The following is a 13,373-nucleotide window of genomic DNA, read 5'->3' on the forward strand; positions in this document are numbered from 1 at the left end:
TTTCCACACCAGTAGTCAAAGTAGCATACTTAGTACATTGGTCATCCCGACAACCAAGTGCATTGACCATCCTGACAGTCAATTAAGTAGCCATAACTTGCCTAGCACATTGACCATCCCGACAGCCAACTTATACTTATTACTGTTTTTCGCACAGGTGGTACGCCTGTCCCTTGGTCATCTCAACAACCAACTTGTTATTAACCCTGCATCAGAATTATTAACAGTATGCAATATACTATTCCTATGCATATAATTAAATAAAGTAGAAATCACAACATTATAGAAAACAACCACCACGTATCATCCCCAGTGAGTAAGAAATACTCACTGTTCTATCCTGCTTCAGACAATAGTCACACAAATGATCACTGCAATACAATTAAATACAAGTAATAGTGAATTAATATAACTCACTAAAAATACATCCTAACACTATTCTCATTTTTTACTTTTTAAACTTAATATAATTTCCTATTTAAATATTATCTCCACAAATACAATTTGTCTAATTACATTTTATTACTAATCTTTTATGCGAATCTTATCACAACATTTATTAAGGTCTTTAAATATCTATTTATCCAAATAGATCTCATAATACCATTTTTATAAAAATAGTTAAAACTCCCCATTTTTACAATAGAGTTTTGTAACCCAAAATAATATACCTTTAATTAAATATTAAGGCAAGTACTGTTTCAGTTAGAATAACTGAAACAGTGAGATACTAAAATAGGTTTAAGCCAACATTTGATTTATTTTTATATCATATGAACTTTAATAACATCATTAATATAATTAATGAGTTTAATACTTTAAAAACAACTGCATAAAATGATCTTATTTTAATCTTTAAAAAATCTGACAAAATAACGTCATTAATATATTAAACGGCTAATAACATTTTAAAACAGTTAGGCAACATAATGACGCTTAAGAAATATTACCGAATATATATATATAACAAAAGAGCATAAGACAAAAGAATGAGTACTTACTAGAGAGAAGGAGAGAGAGAGAGATTATGGAGAATTCTTCTCCTTTACCTTTTTGTTCTCTTTTTGCTTTGTTCTTTCTATTACTACTCTTTCTTTTTCTTTTGTAGATAGTTTGCAAAAAAGAGGGGAGAGGCCAGGTACAGCTCTGCTTATTCTCTTATACGTTTGCTCTTCTTTTCTTTTTATCTAATCTTATTCTGTTACTAATTTGAGTGTTTGAGAACGTTTTCTGTTCTAAGCTACCATGAGAGAGGACGGAAGAGGGAGAGTTTTTGCAGCTAGAAAACGAAGAGAGAGCTAGAGGAGAGGACTTTTCCTGGTTTTTCTGTTGTAAAGCTGTGACAGAAACAGAGAGCGAAAACTACTTGTTTCCTGTTAGAACTAAAACGGAAAGAGAGAATTTCTGTTGCGGTTTGAGGGATTTCTTTCACTGCAAAGGGAAGGGTATTGAACCCACAGTTTGGCTATGAAAAAGCCAGAAAGGAAGAGAAATTGTGCTTGAAACTTGAAGAGGGCCTACCCATTTGTAGAGCACTCAAACGACCTGGATCCATTTGAGCTGAAATTGATCTAATGGATGTGCATCAAATGTGGAGAAGACGCGTGTGGACGGCGGGCTGGTTCGTGGATGAACGTATGTGGAAGAAAAATCTACAAATAAGATTCCCTTCTCAACTTCTAACAAGTGTTTAGGATCTAAATTTCCTCTAACTGAGTTTGCTTTCGTTTTGGTTTTGTAGCTACTGGGTTGGGCTTATGCACTTGCTAGAAATGAGCACAGGTCGATGTTGGCAGGGACTGGGCTGCTGGGTCATCTTCACATAGGTTCTAGCTAGGTGTGTATTATTTGGGAATAAAATGGGCCACAAATGTTATATTTTAACTTTTGTCCAAATCAGAGTATTATTTTCTTTTCGGGTCTTTTCACACCCTAAATGGAGTCTAAAAATTATGAAATTCGGAGGGTAGCTAAAGGACTTCAAATAGAGTTTCATAGTTTTTGAATCAACTAAAACGGAGTTCATTTGACCCTATTTCTGTCACTCCAAAGTTTAAGGTCCATTTGAACTTTTATTAAACTGAAACTATAAACGTTTCTTATTTAATCAATGAATATTTATGAAAATAAATATTCATATATATTCTTTTGCCTTATTATTAGGTCTTAAATTTTATTTTAAGACATAATATTTTATATCTTAAAATCTGAGGCGCTACAACAATCAAGCTCAATCTAACAGGAAGCCCTACCAACCTTCTTCCACATACCGACCTCCACAGCTGCAGTCGCAGGCCACACAATCTCCTTGGTCGGATTCTAACCTTCAAGATTAGATGTTGCAATTTATGAGCAAGATGGATCAGACAGTGACCTCTCTTAGTCAGACAGTGAACTCTTATAGTCAGACAATGAACTCTCACTCTCAAGCCATTGCCAAGATTAAGGTTCAGTTGGGACAAATAGCTAATACCCTCAACAAGAGGGAAGAGGGGAAACTTCCAAGTCAGCTGGTGGCCAACCCGAAGGGACACTACATGCAGAAGCAAGTACTTCACATCATCAGCAAGTGCTAGCCATCACCACATTGCGAAGTGGAAGAAGGGTCGACAAGCATGTGTAAGAAAATTGAGGATGGGCAAAAAGAGACCCCACAGAATCTGTAGAAGGAAAAAGGTAAGCAAGTAAGCACTAAGGCTTCTTCTTCATCTGCTCTTATTCCTGAGATACCATATGAACCTCGAGTCCCATTCCCAGAACGTCTCAAGGCACATTCTCATTTTGGGAAATATTGAGAGAAAATACAAGATATGATGGAGGTCTTCAAACAGGTATAAATCAACCTCCCACTCCTTGATGCCATCTTATGAGAAATAATGAGAGAAAATATAAGCAAGTGCCTGCTTATGCCAAATTCCTCAAAGATCTGCGTACTCAGAAGCGACGAACAAGGGCCAACACTCCGAATAAGGTATTTTTCACTGAGCAGGTCAATTCTATACTTCAACACAGTCTCCCTCCCAAGTTCAAGGATCGTGGTGCTCCCACCATTTCCTACATTATTAGTGACCACAAGATTGATAAAGCTCTCATTGATTTGGGGCTGGAGTGAATCTACTGTCCTACTCAGTTTATTTACAACTCGATTTGGGGGAATTAAAGCCCACACCTATTACTTTGCAATTGGCTGATAGATCCACCAAGAAACCACGGGGAATCATCAAGAATGTTATCATTTAGGTTGACAATTTATATTTCCCCGTCGATTTCATCATTCTTGATCTTGAACCAGTGGCCAATCCCACAAAGATGATCCCTGTAATCCTCGATCGCCCTTTCTTAGTTACAGATAATGCAAACATAAACTGTAGGACCGGAATTATGAAGATCAGGTTTGAGAATCTGAAGGTAAAATTGAATATCTTCCATACCTTCCAACAACCATTGGATAAAGCTGAGTGTCTATTTCTAGACTCCATAGAGGACTTGGTTACATTGTCCCCTCTTCCCATTCTACTTAAAGATCCTTTCGAGACCGGTATAACACACATCAAGGTGGATAATTGTGATACAGGGCAAACCATAGGCCAATCAAATTCTTGGCTTCCCACTACTGCCAAACTCGATGTTCCTCCACTGGCCATACCAAGAACGTCTCGACTACTGCTCCCAGGTAATGTTCTCTCCCAATGGTCCAAGAAGGTAAACAACAGAGTTACCAAGGGCAATGATTGCAGCACTACATAAAGGGCAATGATTGCAGCACTACATAGAGGGCATTGCATAGAATGGATCCCATCTACTTGGACTAGAGGAGTCTTTCTCATCCGTCCTCTACATTGTTTTTGATTTCTTTGTGGATGTGGTTTGTTTGCCGAAGACGTTAAACTTAGCGCTTATGGGAGGCAACCCACTTTATTTCTGTATTTTTCTTTTATTTGTCTTTTTTATTTTTACTTTTTCTTACTGGCACTCTACTATTGTTTTTCATGGTGCTAATTCTTATTACACAACTGGAGTAGTGCTTTGTTTTTTAGGACAGACGTTCTTGTGTCAATGTTTGGGGGAGTACTTTTGCCCCACATTTTCCTTTCCACCTAGTATTGTATCTCTCTCTATACATTGGGGACAATGTATCATTTAAGTTTGGGGGTAGGAAAAAATGTTTTGTTGTCCTGTTATACATATTGTAAATTGTTAGTTTGTAATTGGCCTAATTCTGATTGTACAAAATCACTTGTATGTAAAGATGCTTTTCAATAGGGATTCCGCTATTCAGAAGTGTTCCAGAGATTCTGCACTGTTTGCAAGTTAAGAAAAATAGGTTCCCTGCCAGCCGTCCGGACGACGTGTCATCCCGTTCGGACGCTCATCTGTCCATAGTTCCAGCTATCCGGACGATGTGCCATACCATCCGGACGCCCGACAGACCAAAGCATCATCCGTCCGGAAGACGTGGATTTTCGTCTGGACCCTCCTCTGTATCGAGAAGCTTTTGTTCCCGCTTGCATCCGTCTGGACGATTCAGTAGCTCGTCCGAATGACTCTCAGTGATCGATCAAGCTTCAGATTTTCTTTCAAAAATCAAATATGGGAAGATTGCTGCAACCGTCCGAACGACGTGGATTCCTGTCCGGACGCGCTACTCCTTAAGGCAAGTTCGCAATTCAAACTCAACCGTTCAGACGTCAGTTTGCCATGGTCCGGATGCGCGTTCAACAGATATGGAAATTGTGTGTAGAAGATCAACCGTCCGGACGGCCATCCTCCTAGTCCGGACGCGAAGCCTTAGTAAGGAAATTACTTACAGCAAACGTGCGACCGTCCGGACGATAGTGCCTCACCGTCTGGACGCGGCTCTCAAACAGGAAAGATTTTCAGCGAAAACCTCAAAATTTTTGGTCGCACAGTTGTCCGTCTGGACGACCCATGTCCACCGTCCGGTTGGCTCCCGTATTTATCAAAGCAGTCGCCCATTTGAACCCTCAGCCTATAAATAGAGACCCCTAGGCATTGAGAACTGAAAGAATTCGGTATTGAATTCCACTAGAGCTTAGAGAGTTATTTTGTGAGGTTATTGAGCTGATTTGTTCTCTCTAGAGCCATTATTGTGTGTGTTGTTGCTGCTCTTAAACTGAAGTCTATCTTAGGGGTTGGCCCTAAGGTAAATGATTCCATTGAAGACCCCTTCAAGTAGGAGACCTGGTTGGGAGGCGTTCGTGTTGGGTTACACGTTAGAGAGCAAGGTACGACCACTACATCAGGGGTATGTGAGTGTTACTATCTTGTATCTAGTCTTGTCTTTTGAATAGTGGATATCCTGGGTTTAGCTGCCCCGGAGCGGTTTTTTTCATCTTGAGTTTCCACTTCCTTAACAAAAATCTTGTGTTATTTATTTTCTGCATTATTTTGTTAACACATTGTGCACACACACTTGTATTTATTTTAGAAGTCAATTTCAATTTTTCATTTGGTATCAGAGCTTAGTACACTCTAAGAAGATTTATTTCTTGAATGTTATTTTTGACTTCTAATCTTTGATATGTCTCAAACTCTTAATTTTATTCCTGCCTTTGATGGCTCGAACTATGGCTATTGGAAAGCTCGCATGTGGTTCTTTTTAAAATCTATTGACTGTTGGAGTATTGTTGAAATTGGTTGGACTAAACTAGAGGATACAACGCTTGAACTAGTCCCTCAGAAAAACGCACGACTTTCCAATGACAAAGCCCTCCATGCACTGTGTCAAGCACTTTCACCATCTGAATTTGCAAAAATTTCAAATTGCGAATTAGCCAAAGAAGCATGGCAAATTTTGGAAACAACATATGAAGGCACTAAGCTTGTAAAATCTGCCAAACTTCAAATGTTGATTTTGAAGTTTGAAGAAATTAAGATGTTAGAAGAAGAGTCATTTGGAGAGTTTTACTCCAAGATGAGTGACCTACGAAACTCCATGGTGAGTCTTGGAAAGCCTGTCTCGGATGTAAAACTCATCCGAAAGATTCTAAGATCTTTGTTTGAGCGTTTTAGGATCAAGGTGACCACCATTGAAGAAAGCAAAGATCTAGAAGAGATGAAGATTGAAGAGTTGGTGGGATCTCTTCAAACGTATGAGCTGTCTCTGCCCCCGGTCAAGAAGCTGAAGACCATTGCCTTAAAGGCTTCCAAGAAAAAGGTAGAAGCTTCATCTAAAGATGACTCTGAGGAGGAAGAAAAAGGTGTGGCTATGTTAGCCAAGAATTTCAGAAGACTTATGAGAGACGACCGATTCAAAAAGAAGTTTTCTGAAAAGGTGAAGAAAGCTCCCAGAGAAGCTGAACCTGAGGAAGAAGAAAAGAAGGATCCCAGAGGGCCCAGATGTTTTGAATGCTCAGGTTTTGGGCATATCTGAGCCGATTGCGGGAATCTTAAGAAGGGCAAGGGGAAGGCATACAATGTGACTCTTAGTGATGAGTCAAAAGAAAAAGCTCTAGAGTCTGAGAAATTTCTGGCCTTTGTAGCCCCACAAGATGAGGAGGAAGACTCTTATTATTCAGAGCATAGTGATAATGGGGAAGAGCTCAAAGAGGCTTACAAGACACTCTACATAGAATATGAGAAGCTGAGGGAAGGTCGTAAGCAGCATCTTTATGATCTGAATAGTTTGCAGACTGAGAAGAGTTCATTGCTACTCAGAATACAAGAGCTCGAGGAAAAGCTACTGGAGACGCAGCTCCAGTTAGAAAAAGTCACTGATGAGAAGTTGACTTGTATGATGTCAATCCAAAAGAGCCCTACTGATAAGACTGGTCTCGGGTATGTAGCTCCCTCTTCTGATGCTCCCTCTACTTCAAAGACTATATTTGTAAAACCTACAGTCCCAGAGCCTCCTCCCACTGCTAAAGATAAAGGGAAGGACAAGATCAATGATGATGTTCCAGGCACTCAGAAGCCTCATTCCATCAGAAGATCTCCCATATGTCATCACTACGGTCAAAGTGGGCATGTTCGTCCTCAATGTTCCCTCCTGAAAGCACAGAAAGCCAAGGCCAAGAAAGAAGTGCCCAGATAGGCTAATCATGGCACCAGACATATGGCCCAGTTTCAGACTCCATGGTATCAGGCTCCTTATCATCAAGCACCAAGATATCAATCTCTTTGGTCTCAAGCACCACGATACCAGGCATCTCAACATTAGCGGCCTCAGCAGCGATTTGTACCAGCCAATCATAGTGGCAACTCCAAGAACAAAACTAAGCAGTTTAGAAGGCCTTAGAAGGTGAAAGAAGATCAATATCACAGTGAGCCACCTATCTGGATGCAGAGCATGATGGAGTGGATGATGTCCTGCCAGCAACCACCCTCAGGAAGGCAGGCTTGGGTTAAGAAGGACAGTCACCCAATGAGGGGGAACATATGCACCTAGCAGGTTCGGGTGTTCATGCCTAGAATTTGGTTCCTAATCCTATGGCATCAGGTTTGATTGCTTATCTTCTTGCTATATTTTGTATGCAATCTATGAACCAGTTGTGTTTTTACCCCCTATTTCTCTTGAGAGAACTGTGCAGGTACTTGTTGGGGAAGATAGAAAAAGCAGGTCGAGCGACTGTTTTTCTGTATTGGCATCATCAGGTTTGATCTTGCATTGCTTATGATGTCATTTCCATATTGCATGTTTTAATAATAAAAAAAAAACTGGGGAGAATTTTTAGGATATTTTTTTTTCTCTTGGCATATCAGATAATTGCATGTATTTTCTCCTGATATCTCAATTCTTTGGGTATTAATTTACTTTGCTTAGATATAATTGAGAGTTTATGACTATAATTTGCCAAGTGTTTTCCTGTATATGCAAAAGTAGGATAGCTTCTTTCCTCATGCGATGAAAAATGTGCACTATCCATGACTCCTCTAAAGGTACATCTTTCCTTCTCTGACTTTTTGTTTATAGAATTTTTGGATAAGAGAAGAGGTCTTTGATAAGATGGCCAAATTGACCACATGCTAGTTAAACCTAGAACCTAAAAACTCTGGCATTCTCTCTAGGTTGTAGCACCGTAAGAATCAAGCAGTAAATCTTATGAATCCTGCGCTCTAATTGTATATTTACTGCTTATGTGCTGAATTTGCAATATGCCTTGCCCTTTACGTGCAAGTAAAAATTTTCCTTGTCCTTCATGGTACAAGTAAAACATTTGTGTGCTGTATCTTAGGAGAAGTGTATCAGATAAGGGTGGCTAGGCCCTAGTAAGTTATAAGGTTTGACTTTTGACTAATCTGTCACTGATTTTGTCTCTTGTCTAGAAAATCTGGTTGCTATCTGTCATGTCATTGAAAGTCATACCTTGTGGGTTAAGTCTTCACACACGCATGCATTGCATGAGTTGAGTTGTCTATTTAAATTTTCTGTGTCCAGGAAAATATTTGTGCTGATTGAATTCTCAACTCTCTTTTATATCTCTGCTTAGTTTTGAGATGCTCTCTGATTGTGTTATCAGTGGATTATACATGCGTGTTCTAAACTAACTTGAGAAAAATTAAATTCTGCAAATTTTTCTTCAGTTTTCTGTTTTTCAGTGTAAAGCGTCCGGACGGTCGCTCTTGACGTCCAGACGGTTCAAATTTCGTCCGGACGCTCGCGGCACCAAACGGCCGGACGGTAAGGATACTCGTCCGAACACGTGGGACCTGTCCGCTTATTTCCAATGCAGCGCATCCAAACGGCATTAATACACCTTCCGGACAGAGACCCCACATACCCTATATATAGCTGGTCACCGCAATTTTACTCTACCCCACCAAAATCTCTCTTTTTGGAATCTTGTTAGTAATTCCTTGTGAGCTTTTGGACTTATCTTGCTCCTTCTTGTCTTTTTGCGCATTATTCTCACATTCCAGGTATTTTTCCAGTCTTTTTCTCTTCAGTTTTTTTAAACTGTTAGAATATTACTGTCTTTTAGGAATGTTTTTGATCATAAGATGCATATATCTGCTGTGGTGATATTTTTAGGACTACAATGTGATAATTTCTGTTTATAGTTGTGAAAAAGTCCTTTTTACTGCTGTTATAATGCTCAAATTTTTGTGACCTAACAATAATACTTTTGGATTATTTGTCTTGGCAAATCTTGTTGGTCTCTTTTACAGAACCATGTCAGCAGGTAGTCCACAGCGCAGAGTCCGCTAGAGGACAGAGGGAGACAGAACGGCTCTCAGAGCCAAAATTATGGATCGCACAGTCATTACTGAAAGAAATGTGGTCTGATTAGACATTATGGTGGCGCCTCTGGATAGTATCCACGACATCATCCAGACATACCACTGGGGATACCTTCATAGTTGTGCCTGTGTTGTCTATACCAGGCTGTTCAGACTCTTTTATGCAAATCTAGAGGTGGTGCAGGACGACGACCGCGGGTTGGTGCTTCAGTCCACCGTTGCTGGACATATCATCACTGTTGATCCCCAGATCATCAGTCACTTCATTGGTGTTCCTATCCTCCAGCTATCTGACAGTCCATATAATGAGGTAGTCATTCCTCCCTCTATGGACGATCTCCGAGAGTTCTTCCACGCTGTTCCCCCGGGTGAGGAGCGCGCTACCACCATCAGGATTGGTGCCTTATCCCTCGCCCATTGCATGTTGGCCAAGATTGTTCAGCACAACCTATGGCCAATTGTCAGGCGCAGTGACCTGATTCTAAATAAGGCCCAATTTGTTTATGCCATCCATCTTCACTTGTCTTTCTGCCTGTGCAAGCCTATTTTGGGTGTTATTCTGGAGGCCCGCGATGAGAGCAATACCGGTCTACCCTTCGGTTGTCTACTTACACAGATTATTCTTCAGTCCGGCATCAGTATTGTTGGAGAGCCGAAGATGATTCAGAATCCTATCGGCAAGCAGACTTTGATGAAGTCCAATGCACAGCTGCGGAGAACTGATTCTGATGACGATGTGCCTACTGCCATGCCTGTACGCTTTCCGGATATGGCTTCCTCCTCTCAGACCATCCCGCCTTCTGAGCCGGAAGTCAATTATTCTCAGATAATGGAGCCCTGGCTGCCATTCAGGGAAGGATGAGTACCATGCAGCTCCTTATGTCCTCCATGCAGCAGTCCATCACTACTATGCAGCAGGAGGTGCACTCCATCAACCTGCGTGTAGAGTAGAACCAGCTGGACCTCAGGGAGTGTCTCAAGTTCCATCATCCTGCCAGCAGTGACGATGAGGATGATGTGCCTAGGACTGCTCCTATGGCAGAGGATGCTTGACTTTCCTTTTGTTTAGTTGTCTTTTTTTTTGTGTGTGTTTGAGACATTTGGTTTATTTTCTGCTATGTTTGTTAAACTCTTGAACTAGTATTACTCTGTTTACCCTGGTCCTTCTGAGACCGTTAGGGGGAGTAATTTTTGTTGATTGGTTTTCATTTCTCTATTTTACCCTTTGTCCCTTTGTGACAAAAAGGGGGAGTAATTTTTATTTTTGGACCGGGAATGTATTTTCAAACCAGTCAAATGATTTTTGTCCCAGAATGTACAAATGGGGAGTTTGTTAGTTTGTAATTGGTCTCATTTTGATTGGACAAAATCACTTGTATGTAAAGATGCTTTTCAACAGGGATTCCACTATTCAGAAGGGTTCCAGAGATTCTGCACTGTTTGCAAGTCAAGAAAAATCAGTTCCCTGCCAGCCATCCGGACGACCTGTCATCCTGTCTGAACGCTCATCTGTCCATAGTTCCAGCCGTCCGGACGACGTGCCATACCGTCGGGACGCCTGACAAACCAAAGCATCATCCGTCCGGACGGCGTGGATTTCCGTCCGGACCCTCCTCTGTATCGAGAAGCTTTTGTTCCCGCTTGCATCCGTCCGGAAGATTCAGCAGCCCGTGCGGACGACTCTCAGTGATCGATCAAGCTTCAGATTTTCTTTCCAAAATCAAATATGGGAAGATTGCTGCAACCGTCCGGACGACATGGTTTCCCATCTGGACGCGCTACTCCTTAAGGCAAGTTCGCAATTCAAACTCAATCGTTCGGACGCCAGTCTGCCATGGTCCGGACGTGCGTTCAACAGGTATGGAAATTGCGTGTAGAAGATCAACCGTCCGGATGGCCATCCTCCTAGTCCGGACACGCGAAGCCTTAGTAAGGAAATTACTTGCAGCGAATGTGCAACCATCCGGACGGCCCATGTCCATCGTCCGGACGGCGCCTGTATTTATCAAAGCAGTCGCCCATTTGAACCCTTAGCCTATAAATAGAAGCCCCTGGGCATTGAGAACTGAAAGAATTCAGTATTGAATTTCACTAGAGCTTAGAGAGTTATTTTGTGAGGTTATTGAGCTGTTTTGTTCTCTCTAGAGCCATTGTAATGTGTGATGTTGCTGTGCTTAAATTGAAGTCTATCTTAGGGGTTTGCCCTAAGGTAAATGATTCCATTGAAGACCCCTTCAGGTAGGAGACCTGGTTGGGAGGCATTCGTGTTGGGTTACACGTTAGAGAGCAAGGTACGACCACTGCATCAGGGGTATGTGAGTGTTACTCTCTTGTATCTAGTCTTGTCTTCTGAATAGTGGATATCCTGGGTTTGGCTGCCCCGGAGTGATTTTTCTCATCTTGAGTTTCCACTTTGTTAACAAAAATCTTGTGTTATTTATTTTTCGCATTATTTTGTTAACACATTGTGCGCACACACTTGTATTTATTTTAGAAGTCAATTTCAATTTTTTATAAATGCCTGATCATGTTATTTCTAAAAATTTGGTTGAACTTTAACTATGATTAGTACTTCATTAGCGAGCTTAAAATTTTGAACACATGATCATTTCATTAGAGAATCTAAATCTTGGCAGTTACCTTTGGCATAGGAGAATTCACATGTTTCACTTTGAATCTACCACAAGCACATTAGCACATGGTTGTGAGGTATGATATGACAAATCAATAGTGTCTGTTTTAAATATCTTAGAAAAAAGTAGGTGAATTATTGGATAAATAACATTGGCATGATAAAAATAAATAAATAAATAAGAGAGAAAAGAATTGAGTTTTTTTTTTTTTCACTGAGTAACTGGACCTCTTGCCTCATTAAGCATTGAGTTTTCACGTCAAAAGATGAAAAAATTGGATTGATTGATAATATAGCTAAGTTTAGCTTCGTGGCCTTTTTGGCTCGAGTTAGTAAGTCTTTGGGGTGTTTTACACCGAGTGTCCTAAAACCGAATGGTTTAGGAGTCATTGGCCTAACACTCGATATATGGGTCATTATACCTTGGTTGTTTCATCTAATGGGGATCCCAATGAATTTTAAAGTATTGAATCATGCACATTGGAATTAATTTAAAGGCTCATAAATTGTGTGTTAGTTCACTTTACACCAATTTGGACTTGTGATGCCTCAATCAGTCATTGGTAAATGTGTAGACTTTGGAATTCTTAAATGATTTGAAGATGGAGTTTATCTTGTTAAGATTGCTAATGAATGAGAATCATTATTTTTGTGATACTTCAATATTATGGATAACATGATTTACATAATGTTTGTGGGTAGCATTTTTGGCAAACTCTCACAAGGCTTCATTCGTTTTCTAGGGAGTCATACGGATTTAAAAGGCTTGTTGCGTACGCTAAAATGCAATCGTATATCTTACGAAAGAAGGATTTATCTTGTTGTTTTTCAGTTTATTTTTTGTTTTGGTATTGCTAAGGGATTAGCAATATGTGAGTTTGAGGGTGTGATAAGTGTTGAATATTGTATATTCAAGCCCCTTAACTCGCATATGTTAGGCCCTTAATTTTATTGTAATATAATGTTATGTGTTCTTTTTGTGTTTTAGGCATTCTCAAGTGTCTAAGGAAAAATATGAGCAAATCCATCACTTTTTAAGCTTCAAAGCGAAATCCTGAAAATCTGCCACGGTATGCTGAACGCGAGCCCACGACATGCTGAGCTTGAGATCAGGGTGTCAAGGGTACACAATCAGGCCACCCATGACAAGGTGACAGATGCGGCAGCAATCCTTTTTCACCTTGGATTGGGAATTCAGAAAAGGAAAAAATGTTGTCCTTCTCCTACTCTGACTAAGGGACTTATTTATGATTTTTCTATGATTCGTATGGCTTCTAGGCCTCCCTTAATCCCTATAAATAGACATTTAAATATTGAAGAAAGACACACTGCTACCTAGAGCAAATTCAGTAAAATACTTCTTGAAGGCTTGGAGAGTTGAAGAGAAGTAACCATGGCAAGAGACCATTGCAGCAGGGTCATGAGCGGCTAAAACCCTTTATAGGGTATTGATGTAGCCTAATCCAAGCACAATGGTTTGATTGTATCTTAATTTAGAGAATTTTAGTTTATGCATGTTGGTTGTATGATTATGAGAATC

This window comes from Alnus glutinosa, chromosome 3 (genome assembly GCF_958979055.1).
Source record: "Alnus glutinosa chromosome 3, dhAlnGlut1.1, whole genome shotgun sequence".
Lineage (NCBI taxonomy): Eukaryota > Viridiplantae > Streptophyta > Magnoliopsida > Fagales > Betulaceae > Alnus > Alnus glutinosa.